Source organism: Myotis yumanensis, unplaced genomic scaffold (assembly GCF_028538775.1).
Source record: "Myotis yumanensis isolate MYYU_CA2020_CCGP unplaced genomic scaffold, mMyoYum1.0.hap1 SCAF_9, whole genome shotgun sequence".
In the NCBI taxonomy this organism is placed as follows: Eukaryota; Metazoa; Chordata; class Mammalia; order Chiroptera; family Vespertilionidae; genus Myotis; species Myotis yumanensis.
Window position 1 is genome coordinate 65,678,309 of NW_027223760.1, and position 27,327 is coordinate 65,705,635.

At 46.1% G+C, this 27,327-nt stretch overlaps 1 protein-coding gene across 1 annotated transcript in view; it reads left to right on the top strand.

Annotated features, from left to right (window-relative positions):
* The first annotated feature begins 16,015 nt into the window (after positions 1-16,015).
* Positions 16,016-27,327, top strand: part of WIPF3 (WAS/WASL interacting protein family member 3) — a 61,733-nt gene continuing 50,421 nt past the window's right edge. The window contains 1 exon segment of the mRNA XM_070424500.1: positions 16,016-16,217. The gene's annotated coding sequence lies outside the window, so the exon portion shown is untranslated.

Sequence of the window (27,327 nt, forward strand, 5' to 3'; positions counted from 1 at the left end):
GCTCAGATGCCAGATGCTGGGCTGGTGATTATATTAGTGCCCTGGTAAACAGGAGAGCTGATTACTTAGGGATGGAATCAGCTGTGTTTGTGCAGGGGCAAACTCCAAAGACGACTGCTGCCGCTCTCCCTCCTCCCGACTGGATCTGATTTCCTGAAACATTCAAACTGCTTCCCCCATTTCTAGCTTCTTCACCCTCAGTGTACTTGCTGCAGTGAGATCTGTAATAACAGTAATCCTATATAATAAAAACCTAATATGCTAAGTGTCCAACCATTTGTTCGACCGTTCAACCAGTTGCTATGATGTGCACTGACCACCAGGGGGCAGACCCTCCACTCAAGAAATATTATAGACCGGTAGATTAGCTTGCTGCTGGGGTCCGGCTGATCGGCACTGGGGGAGATGGGCCAGATACTCCCTGGAGCCCTCCTGCAGTCCCTCCCCAGCCCTGATTGTGCACCAGTGGGGTCCCTCATAATAATAATAACAACAACCATTGTTACTAACTATCTGAAACTTCATGTATGTAAACTCAATTTTCCTTACAACCACTGTTTTGTAGGTGGTGACCCTGAAGCCCAAAGATTTTAGGTCGTTGTCCAAGGCCATGCAGCATTGGATCTATATACTATCCCTAACCACAGCACTGCCTTAATTGTTCACCTGTCAACAGAACCTCTCCAATCATTTTGGTTTCTGGCTCCTTCTAGGAATGGCTGGAAAGAACATTCTGGAAAGAACATTCTGTGCTTGGTGTCTCACACTGACCCACATTGCCAGCCCCTCTGCCACCCGCCTGAGTGTCCCCTGGGTCAGTGTTTCTCCATGAATCTCTTGGGGGGGATCTTGCTCACGTAGAGATTCTCTTTCCAACCCGGAACAGCTTCTGTTGAGTAGCCTTCCCTCTGGACTTTCTTACTGGTTTTTTCATGAAGCAAATGCAGCACGTGTTGCCTGCTACCCAGAGACTCTGCCACTCTAATAATAATCATGTCTGCACACAGGTCTTAACCAGTCTGCAGGCTGCTCACTGCTGTGGGATGTGTATGCAACACAAAGAGAAGAGATGGGTGTGGGAAGAGAATTAGAAAAAAGCTGGGAAGAACATTCTGTGCTTGATATTTTACTTACAAGGAGCCTTGATTACTTATTATAAGCATTCTCCATCTTCCCTGGAATCACAAGAGGAAAGAAAGCATACTGTTGAAGTGGAGGGGTACTAGGGGAGCTCTGGGAGGCCTCTCGGGCTCACACGCAGGAGGGCTGCGTGCTCATGAAGCCGAGGAGCTGAGCACATCAAATATCCCCACTGCCTCCCGCTGGGCTGCCCACGCCTCATGGTGACAAGGCCACCACAGGGGGTTCCTCCTCCATCACCAGGCACCGCTGAGATGCTGGAACCTTTTGATAATTGGAATATGATGAAAGGAAGGGCCTCAGTGCATTTAATCACACAAGCAAACACCATCTCCTTAAAATTTCAGGGGTTCACAACCTTCTCAAGGCATGGAAAGGAGACCCTAGATTAAAAACTCCCCATTTTGCCCTAACCGGTTTGGCTCGGTGGATAGAGCATCAGCCTGTGGACTCAAGGGTCCCAGGTTCGATTCCGGTCAAGGGCATGTACCTTGGTTGCAGGCACATACCCAGTAGGGAGTGTGCAGGAGGCAGCTGATCAGTGTTTCTCTCTCATTGATGTTTCTAACTCTCTATCCCTCTCCCTTCCTCTCTGTAAAAAATCAATAAAATATATTTTTAAAAAACACACAAAAACTCCCTATTTGTTATAAAGTGCATGTTTGTGTGTCCCCAGTTTATGGGTTGAAGCCATTACCCCCAGTGTGATGGTATTTGGAGGTGGGGACTTTGGAGGTGATGAGGTTTAGACGAGGTCCTGGGGTCTAGTCCCTATGATAGGACTGATGCCTTGCTTAGCTCCCTCTCAGCCACGTGGGATGCACTGAGAAGTCAGCAGTCCACAGCCCCGAAGAGGGTCCTCACCAGAACCCAACTCCGCTGGCTCCCTGAGCATGGGACTCCAGCCTCCAGACTGTGAGGAGTAAGTGCTTATTTAAACCACCCCCTCAGGGGTCATCTGTTACACAGCCTGAGCTGACTAAGATACCACCTAAGAGATGCATATTAAGAAAGGAAAGTGCTCCAGAAAGCGTACGGAAATGAGAGGCAGAATCTGTGTAAAAAGCATTCCATGTGGAGACAGAAAGCCTGGATTCCCAGGCCAGCTCTGCCCTCGCTGGGCCTGGGAATGTGGGCCTTTACCTAACTTGGCAGAAGTAGTAATACTTGCCGCATGGGCTCGCAGGAGGGATTAATGAACTGAAGCTCGTGCAGGTGTCTTTCAGCAGCAGCAAGCAGTAAACATTGAGCATTGTGGCACTCAGTAACACAGCAGGGACTTCTAAAGGGGGTGAGTCTTTCTCAGAACAAGAGAGATCTCTCGATGTGTCTGGGTTCACAGCAGAGAGGCCGTTCCTTGCCTGTTGACGCGGTGAGCCATCCACCTCCCTGCACTGGGCCTGGGCGGGCTGTGGCGCAGCAGCACACCTTCCCCATCTCACCCCAGGAAAATGCTCTTGCAGTTCAACTGCCCTCTGGAACCTCAGGAAGCGGAAGGAGCACAAGGAGCCCGAGGGGTTTGCTGACACGCACTCTTTGCAACCTAAGGACAGTTGTATTTTTACATTGACGCGTTTTTACATATTTCACATCAGAAGGTCAAGGCTTCAAAGAGCTACATGACTGGCTGTTTGTGTCCATCCCCTCTGTGTGTGGTGCTCCGTGCGCATGCTCTGACCTCGAGGTGTGGGATGGGAATGAAGGAGGATGCTCTCTGTGCATGAGTGGGCGCCTTGAAAGCCGCCCAGAGTGCTTCTGCAACTCCGCCAGGATGGCATAAAGGGCACAGAACTTCCCTTGGAATCCCAGCCTGGAAACCATGCTATCCCTCGCTGACTCAGAAGGCTCAGGATGCCTTACGTCATTTGGCAGATATTACTGGAAAGAGGTTGTGACAATTAAATGAGAAAACTTTATGTGAGGCGAAGCATAGACTTACATACAAAAGCAAAACCAATCAAACTTCTAGAAGAAAACAGAAGCTATTCCATGACCTTGGGGTAAGCAAAGATTTCTTAACCAGGGTATAAAGAAAACTAATTGTAAAAGGAAAATATTGATTAGAAAAAACATTTGTCCCTAGTAGTAGGAACTTTCTGTCATCAAAAGATACCATTAAGAGAGTTCAAAGGCAAAGGATGAAGTATGAGATGGTGTGTGCCATATGTGTATCTGACTAAGAACGCCTCTCCTATGGTGATAAAAGATTCCTACGAATTAGGTTTTAAAAGACAAAGTCAAAATGTTAAGTGATCAAAAGACTTGAGCAGGCGCCTCATAAAGGAAGAGAGCCCAACGGCCAGCGTGTGCAGAAGAGGTGATCACCATCCTCGGTCGTCAGGGAAGCGGAAGTGTAAAATCACAGCGCTATGCCAGTCCCCTCACCCACGGAACGGCTAAACTGAAGGACTGACAGTGCCAAGTGCTGGAGAGGATGTGAGCAGCTGGAACCCCTGTCCTACTGGTGGGAATGTAAACTGGTTCTAATTTCTTCATGGGTGATCCCTATGCAGATGAGAGTCCTGAGACAGAAGGAGACACCTAATGGTAGGAATAGAAACCAAGTGAACTAAGGTTGGGGAGGTGAATATCAAATCTCTCCTACACTTGAGCCCTTAGCTACTGCTTGGTGCCACTGGGGACTCCAGCTGGCCTTTACACAGTTCTCTCCTTGTTATGATTCTTTCTTTCTTGGCACTGGGTTTAGATCTCTAGACCTGGGACCACTGATCTGGTTCCACCGTCACCGTCACCACCCTCAGTTCCTACAATGTGTGCTTACTTCCGGGGGACAAACAAAGAAACGGACATGGAGCTAACAGATTTACTCCCTGTTGCTCCCAAATGCATGCCCAACAGCCCTTCTTCAGGGTGACATGGTTTTATTTGTCAAAAGATACTCACACTTCCTATGGACTGAAATGTAGTCTTTTACTGCAATTATTCCTTATTAAGGGTGAATGCTTGTGATTATTATCTTAGTTAGTAAATTATTGTTGATCCTTTCCCCACCCCTTCCTTGATTATTCTGTTGTGCTCCTGATGCCTGATTCCTCCGCCCACTCCTGCCACCCAGCCCTCCTGCTGTGGCCTTTACAACCTAACAATGCTCCCAGTTCCATGAATTTCTCATTCAGCCAGTGGCATCATTTGCCAAGAACAATTTGGGAAAATTGGATCAGAGCCTCCTGTCACAGCCTGGGAAAATGTCCTATGCTTGGAGTTAGAGATAGTTTGGGGGGGCAAAGGTTTAAACCAGGCTAATCTCAATTTTCCTTAGATTTAAGTGCGTAGTGCCGTGAGGTTCGTGTGGGCTATTTTATTGGGTGGAGCCTAATTTGGGGCCACTGAATGCTTCCTTGTGTTTAATTCAACTGGTCGGAGGAAGGACAGATGTGTATGCAAGACTATGGCTAGGAAATGTATACGTGAGGCACTCAGGAATGTTTTTTCTGTTCATAAACTGCCGATCTCCACCAATAGTTAGAACCTGTAGCACAAAGTGGGCGTTCCTTTCATTTCGTTCTAACTAGAATTATATGGCTGGGTTACCTTGTGGCACCTCATCAACTGATCAGTAGCCATGGGAACAGGCAAGGGAAAGACCTTTCTGGACCCAGATACATAAATCCCTCTTATTCTGAGAAATAATCACCCCTTTTGGGAGTCCCTGGTGCATCCCAAGCCAGAGTGGTACATCCTTGAATATTCATTGCATGCCTAATTCCTGGAAGGCACCTGCAAGTGCTTTATCCCACTTATTGCCTACTCAGCACTCACTTCCCGCTCCCAGCACCCTTCCTGTAGAACTCTGACTTTGCTCCTGGGGATATTCAGTAGTGGATCTACATCAGGCATGGAAACCTCATCCCCCTGGCCTGCGATTGGTCTAGAGATGGCCATGTGACACAGCTCATCCAATGAGATGTAAGCAGATATCCACTAGGTGGAGCTTCTGGGAAAGTGGCTGCTTTCCTGATCAAAATTAACAGGTCTGCTTGTCGTGGTCCTTTGCCGTTTGGCCTCAGCTTTCCTCTTGCCTGCTTCTACCTCCCTGGAACACAATGTGAAATGCAGTAGCATTTGGAAACGGCCAGGAGAAATGCAGAGGCATCAGCCTTGGGTCAACAACAGGTAACTGCCCGGCTCCGACTTCTTGTTATGCTAGAAAAATCAACCTCTGACAGTCTAAGCCCCTCTAGCTGGTCTTCTGTGCTTGCAGCCAAAGGCACTGCTAGCAGACACCCTCCTTCCTGATGGGGAGGTGAAGAAGAATTAGTATGTACCGAGCAGCTTCTGTAGACCAGGGATTGGGCTGTTTTCAATGTGTTAGCTCATTAGCTCCTCAGATAACCCTGTGAAATAGCTCTTTGCCCACAGACAACAGCACTGAGCTCAAAGAGATGGAGGAACAGGCAGGTCCAAGATGCAGCCCAGGCCTGTCTCACTCCAGTGTCCAAGCTCTTGTCACCCACCACACTGGCTGCCTCCTGTTGGGTAGAGCAGACAGGAGTTTGCCCTGGTTGAGCTAAAACATGAGCCTTTGAGAGTTTGAAGCAGGGACCTTTGGGTGGTTGTATTTGGTTTTTTCTTTTTTGTTAATACCCTTAAAATAGTGTCATACAAATTGCTGGTCTGGAAGAGGTTTACTATTCTACCAGTATTTATTTTGTTCAAAATTCAGTAGAACCATGTATGTCAATAAAAGTGGGCAGCCCTAGCCAGTTTTGCTCAGTGGTTAGAGCATCGGCCTGTGGACCAAAAGGTCCCAGGTTCGACTCCAATCAAGGGCATGTACCTTGGTGCAGGCTTCTCCCTGGCCCAGGAGGCAACTAATCGATGTGTTTTTCTCACATTGATATGTCCCTTTGTCTCCCCCTCTCTCTTCTACGCTCCCTAAAAATCAATGGGAAAATATCCTCAGGTGAGGATTAACAACAGCAACACAAAGTGGGCAAAGCCCTAGGCATTCCAGCTGAGGACAAATGATGCACTTGTGTGTCACCTTCAATTATTTGAAGGAATTCCTGTGGAAGCCTGGAGGAGTCCAGTTAATTAAACATGATAAAGCTAGCCTTCCCTTCCCACCCACTCCACGTGGGTAAAGGGTGGGATTTAGGACACAAATAGAATGCTCCCCACAGCCTGACATAGTCACAAATATTCACCATTAAAGCTACAAATTGATGTGGCAACAAAAATCCCAATTAGAAAAAGCACAATCATAATAACTGTGGTCATTCCTTAATCACCTGGCATACACAGGGCCCTCCTACATGTCACTATGCTCCACACTCAGTCTTACAGGACAGATGGTATTCCTGTCATCAACCCCAGAAATCCAGATAAGGAAGAGGAGACATTCTCGGAGGTTGGGCTCCTTGCCCAAGATCTCACGTAGGGTACCAGGGCATGAACTCAGGGCTTGCGGTTTCAAGGCCCATGTTTCCCCTGAGCCCACCCAGCCCGAGGGGCCTGGGGCAGAGCTTTCCAAACCCTTTCTGAAGCTATTGTGCAAACCAGGGGGGTGAGGCCTGCTTCCTAGGGTGAGGCTTTCGCTAAGCTTCTTTGGGGCTTATTCCCTGGGCAATCCCGACCCCCACTGAAGGAGAAAACACAGAGATTTTCCATGGACTAATGAGATTTTCTCCTTTTGTCTAAGTTTATTAAATCTGAAACTCTCTCAGAGATTGATTCTTTCCCATCTCCTTTCTCAGGGCTTTTTCAAAGTTTGACATCACTTGACTGTATAGGAAATATTCTCAAATGCACTTGTGGAGAAGGGAAGAGAGAGAACTGTTCAATTACTGGGCTGGAGAAACAGCAGCTGCCAACGAGAGTGCATTAAGGCCCCTGCCTCTGGTTATTTAACCTTAATGATTTCTTTAAAAGCTCCTGGAAACCTGTGTGGTGGGAAATGGCGAATCTGTCTTTCCTCAAACTTGAAATGAACCCGATTCCATCTTCTGAGGGCAGCCGAGCAGCAATATTAGTAAAATAAAGATGGATGTCAGCGCTGGGAGCCTGGGCTGAGGTCCCCACAGGGAGGACACCCAGGAAGAAAAAGTCACACTCTTTGTTTTCTTGTTTCTTCACACAAGATGGTGTGAGCAAGTTCTTGTGATCGTGTGGGTCCATAGAAGGACCCCAGGACACACTTGATCCTCGGATGGTGCGGGTGATGTTCCAATTTGAGGAATGGGAGACACCAAATTGGGCAGCACTTGAATCTCAGACTCTAAGGGACATTTTCTTTTTCAAATCCATTTGGGGGCACAATCCAAATGTTTTCACCCTCTGTCTCTGTCTTTCTCTGTTTTCCTCCCAAGTCATTTCAAAGGGGAAAAAATTGGGCTCCTCCAACAGAATGCAAAGAGTTGATGTTCTAAGCTTGAACAGCGCTTGCTTTTGCTTTTCTTCCTCACCCTCTATCTTGTCTTTTGATTTGTATCAAACCTGACATTATCCAAGGGCTTTAGTATTTCCTGAGTTTTCACCTTGTGGACAATTTCAACGTGTCTGCTTCATTTGTGCCTAAATCATTTGAATCTGGCCCACTGGACAGCCCTGAGGATGTTGCTGTGACAATCTTCCCTCTTCTCCTGCCCTTTTTCTTTAAGAAAAAGATAAAGAGTAATCCTGACTATTTGCTGGGTTATATGCCATATCCCCTCCCACTCCAGTGAGCTCAAAACCCAGCAGCAGCCAAGCATCTTTACAAATTTTCAATTCCAACCATCAGCTCAACCCCGTAAAACTTTATACTGGGTGGGTAGTGAGTGAGGAGTTGAGAAGACTTCTGGACTAAATGGTTTCAACTTCCTCAAGCCACTAAGTTTATATGGTTTTTGAATTATTATTTGCAAATCTACACACACACCCAAACAACCACAAATGCATTATTAATATAAGGCCTAGCAGTTTCAATCCTAATTACCAAGTGTAATACATGGCAAAGGATCTCACTAAGGCCCATCCTTAAAGTTTTCAGATTACTGGTCATAAAGAGAAGAGCTAAGGGAAGTTCACAAACAAAGGATCAGGGCTAAGAATAGCAATGGATTTGTCCATTGCACTGTTGGGAGCTAGAAGACAGTGGGGCTGTACCATCAAAATGTCAAGGAACATAATTTCCATCCTAGAGTTCCATACCTCGCAAAACTAACCATCACGTTGTGTAAAGTCTCAACGACTGAAGAATGGGCTAGGGAAGAAGCCAAGAAAGAAGAAAATGTGGATTTTAGGAAGCAGAACATCCAGCACCAGAAGAGTGAGAAAACTTCCAGGAGGAGGAGAATGGATGGATAGATGATCTCACATCTGTACTGAGAAACTGTAAGGGGATGTCAGGAAACTTAGCAATAGATACAAAGAAAACTAAACAAACTTAAAACAAAGCAATTACAAAAGCTAAATCCTTATCTACCATGATAGAATTCAGACCATCATGTCTAAAACAGATGAATTGAGCAATAGCACTTAGGCATATCATTAAGAATATGGGCATAGCCCTGGCCTGTGTGGTTGGGACATCATCCCATACAACAAAGGGTGGCAGGTTCAATTCTCTGTCAGGGCACATACCCGGTTGCAGATTTGATTCCCAATCAGGGCTTGTACAGGAGGCAACCAGTCAATGTTTGGATGTTTCTCTCTCACATCAATGTTTCTCTTTCCCTCTCTCTCAAAAACAAACAAACAAACAAACAAACAAATATAGGTATAGATTTGTTTTTAAACTAAAAGAGTTGAGAGTGGTTCCTTCTACAGTAGAAGGCAATGGAAGTTAGAGGAAAGAAATTCTGTTTTTCATATAAGCCTCTTAGCACTATTTTTAAACTTATGTGCATTATCACTTTGATTTTAAAAAGTCAATTTTTAAAACATAAAAACAAATAACCATGTTGTTCTTCCTTTACTACATTATCCAAACTACTTTAGTGGTGTCCTTCATGGAAATTATTGAGAAATGAAATAAACTAGTAAATTAATCTGGCTTAATTTTATTTTTGTTAGGGATTCAATAGTTCTATCAACTGATCCTAAGGATTCCAGAAGTCAAAGTTTCCATGTTCAAAGTCTATCTATCTCAATCTCAGCACCTATAAGAAATGCCATTTTATCTCAGGAAGATTGACAACAAATGTGCATGTGTAAACACACACACACACACACACACACACACACGCACATGCACACACACATGGCATTTCTGTCCATGGTTCACTATTTGACTTGAAGACTTTAGAACAAAAGATCCACTGGAATGGTTTATAAGTACCAGACTGTTAAACTCCTGGGTTCTTAAGAACCCAGTTTAATTGCTGATGGAAAAAAAAAAAGCCAGAATGCATTAATGAGATAAACTGTGGAGAGAAGGAATCTGTCAAACGAAAGCAGGGAAGAAGACAGCTAACACAACATCTCTCCAAAGATAAGTATTGTTTGAAAACTCACTGTGCAAGTTTGTCACTAAGAAATCCAGCTACTCAAAGCATTTCCCGAGCTGAAAAAGACAGAAGAATGTGTGTGCACAGTGTTATTTAACACATGCCAATGTACCCAGACTTCCCTTTTCTCCTTTCTCTCTCTGAAGAGGAGTCGATTGAAGCCCCTGGAGGCTTCTCTCCCTTGTAGATAACAACCGAAAGGCAGTTAATGGGCCTTGAAAGTGTGTATGACAGAGGTGAGCAACATAAGGGCCGCATCAAGCCTTTCTCCTTGATTCCACTGGCTTAGCCATGCTCCCTGCTGACCCCTCGCAGGAGAAAGCAAGGGAGGGTTTGATTCTGCCGTAACTGAGCTCCATGCTTTTCCTCTCTTTGATTTGACCCCTAGTTAAACATCTTTTTATTTTACAGATGCAGACTTTCCATCATTACAGGCTCCTAGCCCTCAATTCACCCCAAATAAACACTGGACTTTGAAGTGGTAATGTCACTCCAGGTTGACCCCTCAAATGAGGAGTACGCCACAGCAAAGCTTCCGATGCTCAGGTCCCTCTGTTCTCAACACTGGACCCTTGATGACAAGGACTTTCGCTCATGATATGACATTAAGTGAAAAGAAAAGGCTGAACGTGAGTATCCATATGTCATATATATGGATGGGAATGTGTGTGTGCTTCAGAGAAATACATTACAATATTATCTGTGCTTAACAGTTTTGTAGACTAAATATGGGTCATTTGCAAATTTCCTTCTTTATAATATTTGTCTTTTCCAAATCATTTCAGCAAGGAGGCAAGAACATATATAACTTTATAGTTAAAAACAAAATAAGAGAAACCTCAAATAAAACTCTTTTACTCTTTAAAGCAGCGTTTCTCAACCTGTGGGTTGCGACCATCGGAAAACACATATAGCATATCAGACATTTACATTACGATTCATAACAGTAGCAAAGTTACAGTTATGAAGTAGCAACGAAAATAATTTTATGGTTGGGGGTCACCACAACATAAGGAACTGTATTAAAGGGTCGCGGCATTAGGAAGGTTGAGAACCACTGCTAGCAAAAGAAGGTGTATCACTTGTTGCCACTTGTGGTCTTCATTTGCCCACACCTGTGAGATCCTACTGAATTTCGATCTCAGAGACAGTGCAGGGTGGTGGCCAAGAGCAGAGGCCAGAGGGTAGAACTTGTTGTTATTTTGAATGTGTGGAGATAGACTGAGAGTCACACCCTGATATTCCTATGCATTTTTTTTTCTGGGCTGGATCCCATGGCCTTCGGTCTCCTTCCCTGCTGGGGTTTCATTCCTTCCTCCATCTTCACCAAGTGCCTCCCGACTATTTGCTGAATCGCCAACGAGAAGGATAAATACTTTAAGCTGATTAAGATGTACTTTGATTTATGATCATCTGTTTTTCAAGTGGGTTCAGGAGGCAGTGTTTTATTCTTACTAAGCAATAGAGAATCCGTGAGCAATGTTGTTAGACAAGCATGCTGGTCTTTTGTTCTACAGAACACAATGTCTGCCTTCGACCTTATGCTGTCTCTGATCAAGAAGTACCAGCATTGGAGGGAACGCGGAAATAGCGGTCTTTTTTAATGACAGGGAAACAAAGCTGATACTTGTAAAAAGAAGAAGAGTAAGCTTTTTCTTTGTGAGACTTGACTAACCAAGGCCTGGCTGTATCATCTGATTGACCGGCCTTTCAGACAGCAGAGCTGTCACTCTCCTTTGTTGCCATTAAGTGGCAATTTAACACCATGTCACATACCGCCCCTTGTTATCATCTTAACGTGTAGAAAGAACTCCGGGACTTTTTGAGAACAGTCCATTCTTGATTATCCTTATCAACAGGGTGTCTCTGTTCAGGCAGTGAGAACACAACCAGCCCAAATTGGCAGGAGCATTGAAAGCATATCTATTTAACCTTGAGCTACTTTTTTGTTTAACATTTGAAATGTGTGTGGCTGTTAGTTCAGAAGTTGGCATCACTTTAAATAAGATAACAAAGCTACAAAGTTGAGATCTGACTCGGGAGTCGCTCAGAAACCGTCTATCTTATTCTATCATTCTGTTCCAAACTGCTCTGTGATTTCAGGGTCAGGCGAAGTCCTTTCTCTCCAAGAGAAAAATAAAGTATCCACTTTCCCTGCCTTCTCACCTCTAAGCAGTGTTTTTCCTGGACAGATGAGAAAAAGAGGGCTGAAGATTTTTGGTTAATTACTTAATCAATTAAACACATTGAATGCTAATTCCTGTATGACACCACTGTGCTAGGTGCTGGTGGTACTGAGACAATGACACCATTTCTACCCTTGAAGATACAGTGGTCCCCCTTATCCATGGGTGATATGTCTCAAGACCCCTGTGGATGCCTGAAACCTTGGATAGTACTAAATGCTATATATTATGTTTTTCCTTTACATACATCCTTATGATAAAGTTTAATTTATAAGTTAGGCACAGCAAGAGGTGAACAATAACTATAATAAAATAGAACAATTATAACAACACGAGAGGCCCGGTGCACAGGTGGGGTCTGGCTGGCCTGCCCCGATGGGGGTCAATGGGGGCCAGGCCAGCGGGGGGAGGGGCCGTGGGAGGTTGGCTGGCCCTGCCCCGATGGGGGGGGTCAATTGGGGACGGGGTTAGGGGCAGGGGGCGCAGGAGGTTGGCCAGCCGGCCCCACCCCCAATTGGAGTGGGTGGGGCAATTGGGGGCTGGGCCTGCCAACTCGAGGGGCTGCAGGAGGTTGGGGGTGCCGATTGGGATTGGGCCGGTTGGCCATCGCAGTGCACATCATAGCAACTGGTCATTCCGGTCATTCCCTCATTCCGGTCGCTTGGTTTTTATATATATAGATACTGTAATAAGAGTTACATGAATGTAGTTTCTTTCTTTTTTAAAAAAAAAATATATTTTATTGATTTTTTACAGAGAGAAAGGGAGAAGGATAAAGAGTTAGAAACATCAATGAGAGAGAAACATCGATCAGCTGCCTCCTGCACACCTCCTACTGGGAATGTGCCCACAACCAAGGTACATGCCCTTGACCGGAATCGAACCTGGGCCCTTTCAGTCCGCAGGCCGACTCTCTATCCACTGAGCCAAACGGGTTAGGGCTGAATGTAGTTTCTTTCTCTCTCAAAATATCTTGCTGTACTGTCCTCGCCCTTCTTCTTTGACGATGTGAGATGACACAATGCCTGTGTGATGAGATGAGGGGAGGTAAGGTCCTCAGAACGGGTTGCAATTTAAAACTTATGGATTGTTTATTTCTGGATTTTTCCATTTAATATTTTTGGACTGCAGCTAACCACAGGTAACTGAAACCACAGAAAGTGAAATGATGAATAAGGGGTCTGCTGTATTGGCAAATAAACCCATAGCTGTGACACCATGCTTGAAGTGCTACAAGTAGAGGAAGAGGGTGTTACATATTCAGAAGAGGGGCCCCTGGGTTCCTTGACGCTCAGAGAGCTTTCCCGAAGTGTGCCTTGGCATTGAAGGTTGAGGAGGAGTTCTCTAGGGAACAAGGAGGGAAAGGTATTCTCAGACAAAGGAATGGCTTGGGTGCCCAGTCCTTTGGGGGTAGCTGCAGCACAGTGTAATACGGAGAGGAAGGTGAGGCTTGGAAGATTAAGTGGGGGGAGGGGGGCAAATGTTGAATGGCTTTATAAGCACACTACGTTATTTAGGTTTTATATGGAGATCAAACAAGACCGTTGGAAGGATTTTAAGCGGGCGAGTTGATTACATTTTCACTTTAGGAAGATCACTATGGATGCAGAGTAGAGAACAGTTGGCAGGAGTAGGTAAGAACACTGGAGCCAGACACACCAGTTTGGAGATGATGGCAGTGGACCAGGCCTGAACTAAAGCAGCAACAATAGGGAACAACCAGGAAGAGAAGGTGTTGAAAAGGCAGAATGGATAGGGTTTTGTGATGGACCAGACGACGCTGGCAGAAGTCTGGGAGAAGGTTAGGATGACCCGAGGTTTCGCTTGAGGGAATCAGTGAGTGCTAGTACCTCTAACAGAAACAAGCAATCCGGAAGAAAGAGAGATTCCATTTTTAGAGGCTTCTGATATGGCACGAAAGCTCTTACCAGGATGGAGGCTGCACTGGCACCACTAAGCTGAGGTGGTGATGAGTCACCCAGCCAGTTGTGCATTCAACCAGCGTGCCCTGCTCCAGGCACTGTGCTGGGCAGCGAGAGGAGAATCGCCTGCTGTTGCATCTGTGTCCGTTGCCAGTTCTGCTCCTTACCGGCCTTGAGACGTTCACAAGCTCATTAACTTCAGAGCTTCCACTGCATCATCTCAAATATGGTGACCCAACCCCAGGTTATTAGGATGATCATTATGACAACACGACAATGACAATGATAAATAATGATTTCAACAAAGAAGCGGAAAGCAGTTGGCCTTGTGGCTAATGGGCCATGTTGGTTACAGAAGAGTCAAGAAAAAGCCAGGTGAAGAAAACTAATCTTAGAAATGTGACAGCCCTGGATAGAAGTGAGGCAGGGACTCTGAAGGTCCATCACCCTCTTCTTCCTACACCACCTGGACTGTCCCTCTTACCCACAGTGCAAAGGGAGGTGACCATTGTGTGGATAAAGGGAAATAATCTGAAATAGCACGAGGACGTTGGTAAAGTGGAAAACAGTTATCAGTAACACTTGTCATTTCGAACAATAATTTTCTTTTAGTCAGTGTTTCCAGTAAGTGCAGATTAATTGAAAATGTGGTAGAGTCATGTTTCCTACAGTTCTATGTCCCTTATTAGTAAAACTAAGTGCTTTCCATTTTAGGAATTTCATAGAATTCGCCTCTCGGTATTCTATAATGATCTGAGGCATCGCAGAAATCGTTGCAGCTGTCTTGTAGATGAAAGAATGAAGATTTTAAGGCTCTAACGGGCTACTGAAATAGTGAACATCACATGCTCATTGATGACAGCTTAAATCTGCATCTTGCCTCTCCAAGATCAAGGTTTTAAATACTATGTTATGTCATTTATTTAGAAGTATCAAAGATTTTGAAACTGCAAAATATTGTTCAGCAAATCCCTTGTCAGTGTCTCAGAGAACAGGTCTAAGAGGGCATCTCAGAGAATTCCCTGCTCCACCTCCAACTCCCTCAATTTCCTAAACCTTGAAACCCTTTCTTCTACTGGTTCTTTTCTCTTAGCCTTCAATATGGTAGGGCCTCTATCCTTCCTTGACTCCTTCTCCTCTTCTAGACATGATTCTATGTCTTTCTTTTCTTGGTCAGGGTTTTTGAAAAAAATAACGACATTCAAAGTTTGGTGCCTACTCCCTCAGCCCCTGTCCTTCCTTCAGCCCATGAGGCTGAGGCTTCTGCCAGGCCTCCTGCACTGACCTCGGGGACTTGGGAACCTCCCGCAGCAGGACACTGTTGAGCAGCCATCTCTCTCCAGGCTCCTCTCTCTCTCCTTCCTTCTCTCCCACGTCTGTCCTGGGTTGGCTACTCTTCCCCTGTGCTCTCCACGGGCCCCAGCCTTTCTCTCTTCTCACTCTGCAGGTGGGGAAGGTAGATCTCCACCTTTTTGGGTTTGCGGCACATGTTTGAACTGGAGAATTTTTGGAGGCAGCGTGATGGGATTAAGCTGTATGAACTAGCCCCTTCCCACCGCGCTGCTGTTTAGCTAGCAATGCCTGTTCCCAGGGGCTCACGAAGCCCGTTCAGAACCACCCCCGGAACCTGCAGGAGCCACCCCGGCCTGATGGTAAGTGATGGAATGCCATGCCTCTCAACTGCTCCCCTCGGCAAGAAGGGGCGGTCCCTTCCCTGTGCAGAGACTTGCACTGGAGGCTCAAGTCTGAATTCTATCTGACTGGCATCACCACCCCAGCCCGCTGCGGGATTCTGGGGTACGGGGTGGGGGGCAGCCTTTACGGAGGGTGGGGCCACTGCCCTACACCGTCACATCCCTCTGTGTTGTATCTTTTTATTGTTGCTATTGTGATACAATATCCGTAGCATAAAATTTACTCTGCTAACTACACTAAAGTGTACAGTTCAGTGACATTAAGAACTCTGCCAGGGCAAGAGGCGACCTTGTCCTCCGGTCCCACCTCTCAGGACACCGCCTGGAGCATAGGAAGGTGCAAAATACTTAGGAATAAACCGAGGGAGGGTAGTGTGCCCCGCGGCGGCGCTGGGCCCTGAGTCCCCGCCCCGCGCCCCCCGCCCCCCGCCCCCCACTCCCCACTCCCACGGCTCAGACTCGGGTCCCTGTCCCTCCGAGGCGCGCCCCGCGGCTGGACTCGCCCCCCGGCGACCCCGCCCACCGCGCCCGAGCGTGGCAGGCGTCCCGGCGGCGGCTCCGGGGCAGGAGCCGGCGGAGCAGGTGGGGGCGGCGGCCCCGCCTCCGCGTCCCGGCAGCACCAGAGCCGGCGGCCGGGGAGCGCGCCGGGCGCACCGAGCGCAGCACCGAGAGCAGCGCGGCCCAGCAGCGGCGCCGCCTGGAGCTGGGCGCTGCGGAGGGAGCCCGGAGCCCGGAGCCCGGAGCCCGGAACCCGGAGCCTGGCGGCGGCGGGGGCGGCGGCGGCGGGAACGGCGGCCGGAGCCCGGGTCCTGTCCGGCCCCCGCGGTAGGTAGCGGCTCCGCGCACGTCCGGGTCCGTGACTGAGGGTGGGGCGACCGGCTGTGGCGGCGGCCGCTCGGGCCGTCCCGAAGCGGAGCGACCCCGGGCGGGGACAGGGATGCGGCACGCGTGCCCGCGTCCGGGGACCGTCCCCCGGGCCGTCGTCGTCGGGGCGCCGCGCTGCACTGGACCCGCTGCCCGCTGCGCGCGGCGCGGAGGCTCCCGCCCGGGTAACGGGATCGCGGAGGAAGGAGGTCACCGCGGGGTGGCCCGGTGACTTCCTCGACCCGGAGCTCCAGGGAGCGGCCCCGAGCGCCCCGGCCGCCCGGCCAGGCCCTCTCCGGAGCCCCGTTCCTCTCTTCCCAGTGTCACCCCCAGAACAAAAGGCTGGGGTCTCGCCGAGGCGGGGGCTGCCACGGGAAGAGCTAGGGAACTGCAGGACTCCGGGTGGCTTTGGGGGTACAGCAGCGGTCGCCCCAAGAAGGAAGCCGGGCTGCAGATGGGAAGTGACTGGCCCACGGTCACACAGGAGCGCAGGTCTCGGGACTCCCCTCCCAGGAATGGCCACGAATCGGCTTCCAAGTCCTTGGGAGGAGTCGGGGGAGGTGGCAGAGACTTCCTCAGCTCCCCCAATACACTCCTCACGCCTGGGGGCGGTGGGCACTGCGGGTCTCGGTGGGTGCGGGAGCCCGCCCGGACCCCGTGGGCGGGCAGGCACCTGTCGCAGGAGCAGCGCCTTCTGGACGCGGCGTGCCAGCCGCGTGGGGTGCCTGCTGCGGGCGCTGGGGCGGCGTGGGGACCGAGTGTGCGCTGCGCCCCGGAGAGCGGTCCTGCTGGGGGGAGCGCTGTGCCCGCCCGGCTGGGAGGCCCCGGCCGCATCCTGGGTGCGATGCTTGGAAGGAAAGTTACTCTGTAACAGGACGCTGAGCTCCCAGCCTTGTTGCAGATCGTTGGCTGCAAAAGCAGGGCCTTGTTCGACGTGACTTGTGTGATTTAGAAAGCCCGTGCCCTCGCCTCCTTGCCAGGATCCTTCATCTCTTCGGAGGAAGGGTTGGAGGTACAATTGTTGGTCAGCAATAGCGGTTATCCCTGGGACACCAGCCTTCCCTGAATTTTTTTTTTCTTTAACTTTAGGCAAAGCTAATCAAGGTGAGGTTAGAAGAGGGGTTGCCTTTAGGCCTGGTGACGACCTGGAGGGGAGCTTCAGGGGTGCTAGGAAAGTGCGCCCCTCCACCGCTTAGGGGCATGCATATCGAAATGTATGGTTATTCCCTTGAGATTTGTGCACTTAAGTTTTACCTCAATAAAAAAGTAAATAAAATTTTAATGCAGCTTTCCAGTCAATGCATTTTAGAGAGACATTTAAAAACCACAGAATCCAAATTGGGAAAAATAAAAGGACAGGGGTGCAAAAGAAATTTGGGGAATTACAGGAAAGGAAATATACACTGCAGGGGGCTTTCCCAAACGCCTTAACAGGCATCCCCTCATATGACACAGTTATTGCTGTGCCTTTTTGAGGATGAGAAAATAAAAGGTCATACGGTGAAATGCCTTCCTCAGAGGAGCCAGAGGTAAGAACCTGGGTCCACAGACTTCATATTCTTTTGTTGTTGTTGTTAATCCTCACCCGAGGATATTTTTCCATTTATATTTAGGGAGAGTAGAAGAGAGAGGGAAGGCGAGAGATATCTATGTGAGAGAAACACATCGATTGGTTGCCTCCTGCAGGAGCCCCCGACCAGGGCCAGAGCCGGGGAGGTGCCTGCAACCAAGTACGTGCCCTTGACCTGACTCGAACCCGAGACCCTTTGGTTCGCAGGCCCACGCTCTCTCCACTGAGCCAAACTGGCTAGGGCCACAGACTTCAAATTCTATACATGCAGCCATGAACAGGCTTCTTGGGCCACCTGAGTCAGGGCACAGCTGGCTGAGTGACAGCTGAGTGACGGAGACTCGGAGGCTGGCTCCCTGCCATGCCCCCTTTTTGTTCCTTTCCAGGAGTCTCCGTTGTTTCCATAGAATTGCGAGTGTGAGATGGTGTCACACAGACCGGAGTTAGCCAGCAGCAGAAGGGATGGAGGCAGTGTGTCTAAGAACATACAGTTTTAGGAGCAGGAGAAAGCCAGCTGGCCCAGCTGGCAACATTCTTCTTAGGAGATGTATTGTTCAGAAACCATATAGTACAGGTTGTGATTTTGCAGTCACACACACACACACACACACACACACACACACACGGGGGGGGGGGGCGGGGGGAAGGTGGGGGGAGAGAATACATAATATAACCTAGAAAAGGTCTGAGAAACCAAAATGTAATTAACTCTAGAAGAGAGCATATAGAGTTTTCACCAGGGTGGATCAGTCAACTTTCTTACAGTCTAGAACAGCGGTTCTCAACCTGTGGGTTGCGACCCCTTTGGGGGTCGAACGACCTTTTCACAGGGGTCGCCTAAGACCATCAGAAAACACATATATAATTACATATTGTTTTTGTGATTAATCACTATGCTTATATTATGTTCCATTTGTAACAATGAAATTGGGGGTCACCACAACATGAGGAACTGTATTAAAGGGTCATGGCATTAGGAAGGTTGAGAACCACTGGTCTAGAATTTATAACCATATGTTTGTCAACGCTTAAGTTAAAAAAAACACACAGAGAACTACAAAAGTGACTTGGCAGAAGGAAGGAAATTTGTTTTCTAGCAAACATGATTATGAATACCCATGAAATTTGGTGTGGAAATATTTGAAACTTTAGGGTTCCGTAACATGATACCTAGGGGGGAATGTAGAGGAATGTGTCCTAATATGTGGTCTTGTGGTGATCTACTTCTGCCTGCAATTCAGAGCCTAGGGAAGTAGGGACGTGTCTGTTTTACCAGCCAGTTTCTCCCTGCAGAGTTGGACGTTTGGAATTATAATGTTTGGTTTGAAGAACCCGCATGAAGTGGGGCAGCTGAAGAGGTCTCTCTGGGTGAATGGGCTCAGCCGAGTGCCATCAGGCGTGATGATGCATCACCAAGTTATCTTTAGGCGAGTTTTGCCTTGTCACAGTAGCATTCCTGCCATCTGGCTGCTGGAATATTTAGCGAGGAACCGTGATGTTTGACTGACTTTGCTGATGGCATGACAAAACAAACTCGGAGAGGGAACTCTTCAGTCTGAGCTGGGGTTGGTGAGGCAATGATTAATTCCTTTTGATTCAGCCACTGCACAAAACCAAAGCGGCGTGGGGTTCCCAGCTGATGCAGAGCAGGTGTCGCACATGTTTTCTCTGTGGCTTCAGCCAGTTTGCAATTCTAGTCAGGTCTTTCCTTAGACCTGATCAAGCGGGAACGTGACCCCTTATGCAGCCGGGGACTCGTACCGTGCGCTACAGGGTGGACGTGCCAGAGAGATACCGTGAAACGGAGCCGATGTGGCAGAAGTGCCCCATGAGAGTCATGGGGCCAGGCACTGTGGAGGAAGGTTTTCAAGTGCATCTTGAAGGAATATTTATTCTGTGTGGGGGCTGTTTTCCAGCAAGACGCTGGTTCTGAGAAGGTGGCATCCAGAAATGAGTGCCAGGCCCGTCTGTGGACTGTAAGTCAGCTCCTGGGAGGAGGTAGGAAGAGGCAGGAGCCAGCCTCTGCTCTTAAGCTTCTGAGGACATGTGTGTGTGAGTGCACATGTGTGTCTGAGGACGTGTACGTGTGAGTGCACGTGTGTGTCTGAGGACATGTGTGCGTGTGAGTGCATGTGTGTGTCTGAGGACATGTGCATGTGAGTGCACGTGTGTGTCTGAGGACGTGTACGTGTGAGTGCACGTGTGTGTCTGAGGATGTGTGTGAGTGCACATGTGTGTCTGAGGACGTGTGTGTGTGTGGGAGTGCACATGTGTGTCTGAGGACATGTGCGTGTGAGTGCACGTGTGTGTCTGAGCAAGATGCCCAGGCTGCCATCCACTGTGCCTTAAGAGTAAAGGCTCACACGTACTGAACCCTTCGTGTGATGGGCCAGGCTGAGAGCTTTATATGTATGAAATCATCAGACAGCCCTAAAAGGGAATTGATTCTTATTCCCTTTATCAGTTGGGACGGAGAGTCTAAGGGTCACTCTGGATGATCATGTCACACCCTGTCTGACCTGCCATCAACCCACTCATAGCCCCCACGTGCCCTTTACCTGCCTGACTTGCCCTTATGGCACCTGAGCTCCTGGAGGGCAGGTTCTGGGTCCACCTCACCTCTGTTCCCAGCACCTGCACCAGGCCTGGCCATGATGGGGACTGACTAAGTGAGTGAGTGAAAGAAAGAATATCTTTATGATCCAAGATAAAATCCAACTACTTTTTTATTGTTTGTCCTTTTGACTTTTACTGTCTCGTTGCCTTTTATTGATATAGATCATCAGGCATCATTGTATGGAGAAGATGTATCATAGATATCTCCTTATAAAAGAAAAACGCTAAGCTCAGCCTATAAAATCAGAAGGCCTCTGCTTCTTTTAGAAATTAAATATTATTATTTCTTCTTTTGTATGACTCACATAATTCAGACTACCTGGGTTTGAATCTTGCTTTCATCACTTATTTGTTGTATGTTTGTGAACAAATTACTTAACTGCTCTGTGACTCAGTTTTCCCATTTGTAAAATTGGCATCATCATAATAGTACTTATCTCATATTTAGGGCAAATAAATTAAGATAAGTTCAGTACTACTACAGTGCCTCATTCATAGCAATGCTCAATAAGTTAGTGATTACTTTTTATTATTATTACCTGATACTTTTAAAAATTGCTTGTCTTAAAGTGGTCCATAAAGCATTTGAGAAGCTTATAAAAATAGGTAGTAAACAACAAAATTCATAGATAAGAGAACACATGGACTAGAAAACGAGATAAAATCAGAGCTATTTTAGAGAACAAGAATATTTCATAAGGTGTAGGTACTTTCTAGAAATGAGTTTACTGGAAGGTCTAATGTAGTTTCTGGAGATGGGATTAAAAATTTTGTCAGAGCTTCCCAGGAGGCAAAACAAAGAGAAAAACACAAATAGTTGTTACCCAACCCACAGTGACCAGGAGATAAAAACAGATCAGTTACCCAGCTTTTCCTGATCCTGAAAACTGGAATACCTTTCTCCTGAGGGATCTTCAAAACAGTCACTGTTGCCATAGGGATCTCAGTCTTCAACACGGTCCCTGCCAAGAAGACAATGGGAGCTCTGTGGAAGAAGGCAAATGGGAGCTTTGTGGAAGAAGGCAACAATGAGGCTTTCCTAGAATGTCATTGACTGTAGTTCCGGAGACATAATCCCAGAGCCCAGCCCAGTGAAAGCTCTCTGCGAAGGGCCCCAAGTCTGTGGCTCAAGGTCGTGCGATTTCCTGTTTGACTGTGTCCTGGGAGCGTAGAAAGACTTTCTCCAAAGGTTATCATTCTTGGGAGAGTCAGGTGAACAAGTCCATTTGAAGAACATGTGTTCTGGCTGCAGCCATTTACGGGAGCCAAATCAGTTTACCTGGTCCAAAGTGCAAAGGGTGTCATCACGCACATATGCTCAAGAGCCAGTGAGTGTGTGGGTGAGTTTTCTTAGGACTGGTGGTCCCCTGATCTCCCTTCAGCTGCAGTTTTGTCACAGTTTGGGAAAAGATTCCAGTGCTCTCTACTATCTCTTAAGCCCCTTATTGCTTTCAGTAATTCTTTGTAGTGAGAATAAATAATATTTTATTTTTAAACTTTTTTTAAGCAACTGAAATAATTGTCATTTTTAGTATCTATGCACTAAAAATGTGGATATGTTGTATATGTCCAACGTATATACTGTATCAGGATTGAATTCAGCGACCAAAAAAAAACCAAAACAAAAAAAAACATTAGAATCTGGCTAAAACAGGTACAAGTCGATTTGTTTTGTGGAATGGCCTTCCAAGAAAGGCAGTCCAGGCCGAGGCAGGAGCTAAGCAGTGCTGTCAGAGAGTCAGCCTCTTTCCATCACCTTGGCCTGCAGGACCTCATCCTCAACCTGGTTGCCTCCTGGCCGCAGATGGCTGCTGCATCTCTGTGCTTACATCCGTGGACAGGCAGGAAGCAGAGGAAAGTGTCAACAGCCAAAGAGTGAGGGCCCTTCTTTAGGGAGGTTTGCTGTTTTACTCAGCAGGTAATGCCCTCCCACCTACATCTTAGGGACTTCCACCTCCATCTCGTTGGCCAGAGTAATGTCACAGGGTTACCCTACATGCATGACAGTCTGAGAAATCACATATTTTTAGCTGAGCAAACTGTAACTGCCACCCCAGCTCCCTCTCAAATTTTAGGGCTTCTGCTATGAGGAAGAAGAGGGGATGGTTGTTGAGGAACAATCAGCAGTATCAGACACCCGACTGACTTCCTTCGAAAGTACAGGTGACTCCGTAATTTAAAATGAATTTAAAAATGTCATACTTTCCTAGCTCTTCATACAGTGAGCATTAGAAAATGAGACACACCCAACTGCCTTATGTCAAGATACCTAAATCGCTATCAACAGCCCTGCTTTCTTGAATTTCAGCTCTAAATTTCCACTTGTCCAAAATACTTCATAAGCTTCAAATTAAACTCACTGTTCCCTGCCCATCCCCTTTGCCCCCACACTCACTCCTGTCTTCTCCATTTACCACTCCTTTGTCTGGGCTCCTCCTCCTCCCCATCCCAGCATCCAAACGAATATCCCCCTTGGCACAATCCATTGCCTACTCTAATTCAAATAAATATCCATCTTCCATCCTACCTATTTGTTGCTTATTCTCCCCATAATTTATTTTCCACACATGGCCCCTGCAGTGCTGCTTTTAAAAACAGGAATATCTGGCCCTGACCCATTTGGCTCAGTGGATAGAGCGTCGGCCTGCGGACTCAAGGGTCCCAGGTTCGATTCCAGTCAGGGGCATGTATGTTGGTTGCGGGCACAACCCCAGTGGGGTGTGTGTAGGAGGCAGCTGATCGATGTTTCTCTCTCATCGATGTTTCTAACTCTCTATCCCTCTCCCTTCCTCTCTGTAAAAAATCAATAAAATGTATTTTTTTAAAAAGAAAAAAACAACAGGAATATCTAAAATAAAATTAATAAATAAAATAGGAATATCTAACATCTTTCCTTTTTTTTAAAAGCCTACAAAATAAAGCTCGAACTCCTTGGCAACCTGGCCCTGTGAGTGCATGCTGCCGTCACTGGTTGCCGCACATGCGCACACAGCAGAGCTCTGCTCATACCCTCCCCACTCCCTTCAGTCATGGAGGGCCTGGCTCAGAGGTCTTCTATGCTTGTTGCTTGTCCATAACCTATGGAAGCAATTAAGTAGATTGTAATGCATGTTTCCAAAGCATTTGATATTTCTATTAATATATTTTTGTCCTGGATTCTGTTTTGCCTGATGTTAATCATGCTGTACCTGTTTTTTTAAAAATAATAGCCTTACTGAGGTAAAATTCACATACCCTAAGATTCACTCTTTTAAAGTATACAATTTCATGGTTTTTAGGATATTCCGAGTCATACAACTACACCATCATTTAATTCCAGAACATTTTCATCATCCCAAAAAGAAATCCAGTAGCAATCACTTCCTATCCCCCCTCAGCCCTGACAACCCTCATCTACCTTTTATTTCTATGGACTCACCTATTCTGGACATTTTATATAAATGGAATTGTATAGTATGTGGCCTTTTGTGACTGGCTTTTTCACTTAGCCCAATATTTGGGGGGATTATCCATGGGATAGCATGTATCAGTACTTCATTCCTCTTTATTGCTGAGTGATATTTCATTGCATGGTCACACTGCAGTTTGTTTATCTGCTCATAAGTTGATGGGCATTTGGGTTGTTTCTAGATTTGGGCTTTTATGAAAACATGCTACTATAAACACTCATGTCTAAGTTTTCGTGTGAGCATATGTTTTCATTTCTCAGAGTGGAATTGCTGGGTCTAATGATAACTGTTTAACTTTTCAAGGAACTTCCAGACGTTCCCCAAGTGGCTGGGCCATTTGCATTTCACCAGCAGTGTATGAGGTTCCACACCAGTGTTCAGTGCCTGCCATGTTTCTCTTCTTTTACTTGCAGAATCTTAAGCATCCTTTTGTTTTAGCTGTGTTTCTTATAAAGAGATAAAAAGCTGATTTTAAAAAGCAGTTTGAGCATCTTTGTCTTTTAGCAAGGGAATTTAATCATTGGAACTGATTTTGTCCTTTTGTGTACCATATTGCTTTTTTGTTACTTCTTTTTTTTTCTGACTTTTCCTAGAATAGTGCCTGGCGCATAGTAACAATTAGATTATGGGTTATCTAACTGTGAATAGGAGCCATGTGTCTGTAGATTTATGTATTCGTCAAATATATATGATTCCGGCAATCCACGTTTATGGTGTCACTGAGGGGCCAGCACAGTGTCTGACGTAGAGAAGCAGCTCAGTAAATATTTGCTTTATTGCATTGACTCTGTGGAGTCTGATGTGCTTGTCACAGGCTGGGTGGAGTAGTGGAAAGTGCACAGACTTGAAGTCAGCTCACTTAGGTTGGGTACCGTTTTGTGATGTCCTGACTTGCTCTTGGGTGGATCCCTTTACATCTTTGAGCCTTTGTTTCTTCATCTGTAAATGGGGATAATAACATCTATTGTGCAGAGTTGTGTTTGGGGATGAAAAATAATTCTGTAGATAACAATCAGAGTTCCTAGTACCGGTGATTCACTTAGCCCATGTGATGATCTATTGATTTGTTAGTGGACCTGTTTAACATAGCTCTCCCCATGTATGTCAGTGTTAAGACATCGATTATGTCTGCCCAGGGAATAAACTTATAGTAAAAATAAATGGCACTGGCCCCTTTGCTATGTGTCTGACATAAGTTATCACTGCCCTAATAGCAGGGGACTTTTTTTTCCTTATATGGTAGAACTGCCTGTTAATGACAGAAATAGATTTTAAACCTCGAGCATCCCTTAAAGCCCTTGTTTATTCCAACACCCTTTAAACTTTTGAATAAAATATTTTTTATCATGCTGCTCTCCAGAAAATCAGAGGAAAAATAAAGCAGCTTCAGAAATAGGTAAGATAGGAGAAGAAAATGAAACAAACAAAAGAAATAGGTAAGATCTTGCTGCTTAAAACAAAACAAGTGGACAAACATTTTTCCTAAATTTAAAATGAATTTTTTCACATTCTAACAGCTTCTGCAGGACCTTTTTTTTTTTCTTCACCCAAATGTGTATCGCCTGAGGTTTTAGAAACTCACCTGCAGGCTTCTAGATGGAGGCTACAGGGGGTCTGAGTTCAGGCCTGTGGTTGTCTTCTTACACTCCTGGATGCTCAGTGAGTTTGAAGTGAGCCATACAAAAGCGTAGTCATGTTGATATTTTCTGTATCAATTATATTTGCCTGAAAAGGATAGGTCAGGATCCCTGTCTGTAAGATCTAGGGGTGCAGTAGTCTGCGGCTGTTGTAAGAAAGTCACCAATTATTTCAGACCCACACACCCCCTCACTGTGCTCCCCTGTGTTCTCGCATTTAATGAATGACAAGGATCAATTACCACTGGAGCCAACTCACAAATGATTCATGCCTAATGGGCAATCGTGTCTTAAACCTGTTCGTCACTGTGCGTTAACCATGTATTAACAGAAGAATTAAACCAGACAAGTTATGGACTGGTTTGAGAGAATTCTTTTAGTCTATTCCCGGCTATTTTCTGAGCACACGTGGTCAGTCATCTCTGACAGTTGTGGGTGGCTCTGGGGGTGATTTCAGCTGCCCTGGGGCAAGGGGAGGGTGGATCTGTGCAGGGCCAGCTCAGCAAGGCCCAGCGTCCACCCTCAGTACCGTTCTTTATGGACCCAGCAGCTGATCACTGGACCTGATGGTCAAGACAAATTTATGTTTTTCTTTCTTTTTCTGTATTTACCTTTTAGATGTAGAGATGTCTCAATCAGGTAGTGTAAATAAAGCATTTAAAAAAAATACTTCACAATAATCCCAAGAAGGCAATCCAGAACTTTTATTTTATAAATTCTCTTTTCAAATAGGTAGTCATGCAAGTAAAACATACTTCCAAAAGTGTCAAAAGGATATATGGTGTAAAGCAAGCCTTTCTCACCCCAAATTCTCAGACTGTGTTGTACATTCTTCCAGGGATATTTCATGCACATGTATGTGTATACCTATAAATACATCTACATATTTTTACGTATACACGTATCACATAAATAAAGGCATACTCATTCAATGAAGACATGTTCTGCTGCCTGCTTTTTTCACTTAATATAACCTGGAGGTCATTCCATATTGGTATCATAGGACTGCATGTTCTTTGTAACAGCTACCTGGCATGCCATTAAAAGTTATGAACTGTAATTTCATAACTACTTCCCAGTCAATGGGTATATCGTTTATTTCCAGCCCTTTGCTATTAAAAAAAAATGCTGCAATGAATATCAGCATTCACATTATTTCTCACAAGTGTATCAGTAAGATAAATTCCTAGAATTAAAATGCGTATTTTCAATTTTTGATACATTGGCACATTGCCCTTTACAGAACATAATGTTAATTCATGTTTCCACAGGTAACTATGAGAGTCTTGTCCCCTGCATGCTCTCCAACACACCTTTATCAAACTTTTGATGTTGGCCAGTCTGAGTGAAAACTGGTATCTTGGATTGGTTCTGACCTCATGAGTTAGGTCGAGCCTCTCTCCAGTGTGTTGAAATATCCCTGGTATTCCTTCATCTGTGAACTGTTTGGCCCATTGTTCATTTTTCTGTCAAGTTATTGAGGTGTATTATGGTTTTATAGAAACACCTTATACAAGAAATAAAGGAAAATGGCCATTTTACAACAATTTTTATTTTACTGTAATTTTCTCCCAGTTTGTGAAATGACTTTTTTGTGTTAATGTCATTTTCCTCCAATTTGTGGTATGGCTTTGGCTCTGTTTATTATGGTTTTATGTCTGTCTGTATGTGCTTGGTTTTGCAGAAACCTTTTCTTTTCTAGCGTTTAGAAAGGCTTTCTGACTTGGAGAACTTTTCTTAAAGTCTCCTGTATTTTGTCCTAGTGTGCACTGGATGCTTTGAGACCCCAACATCCACAA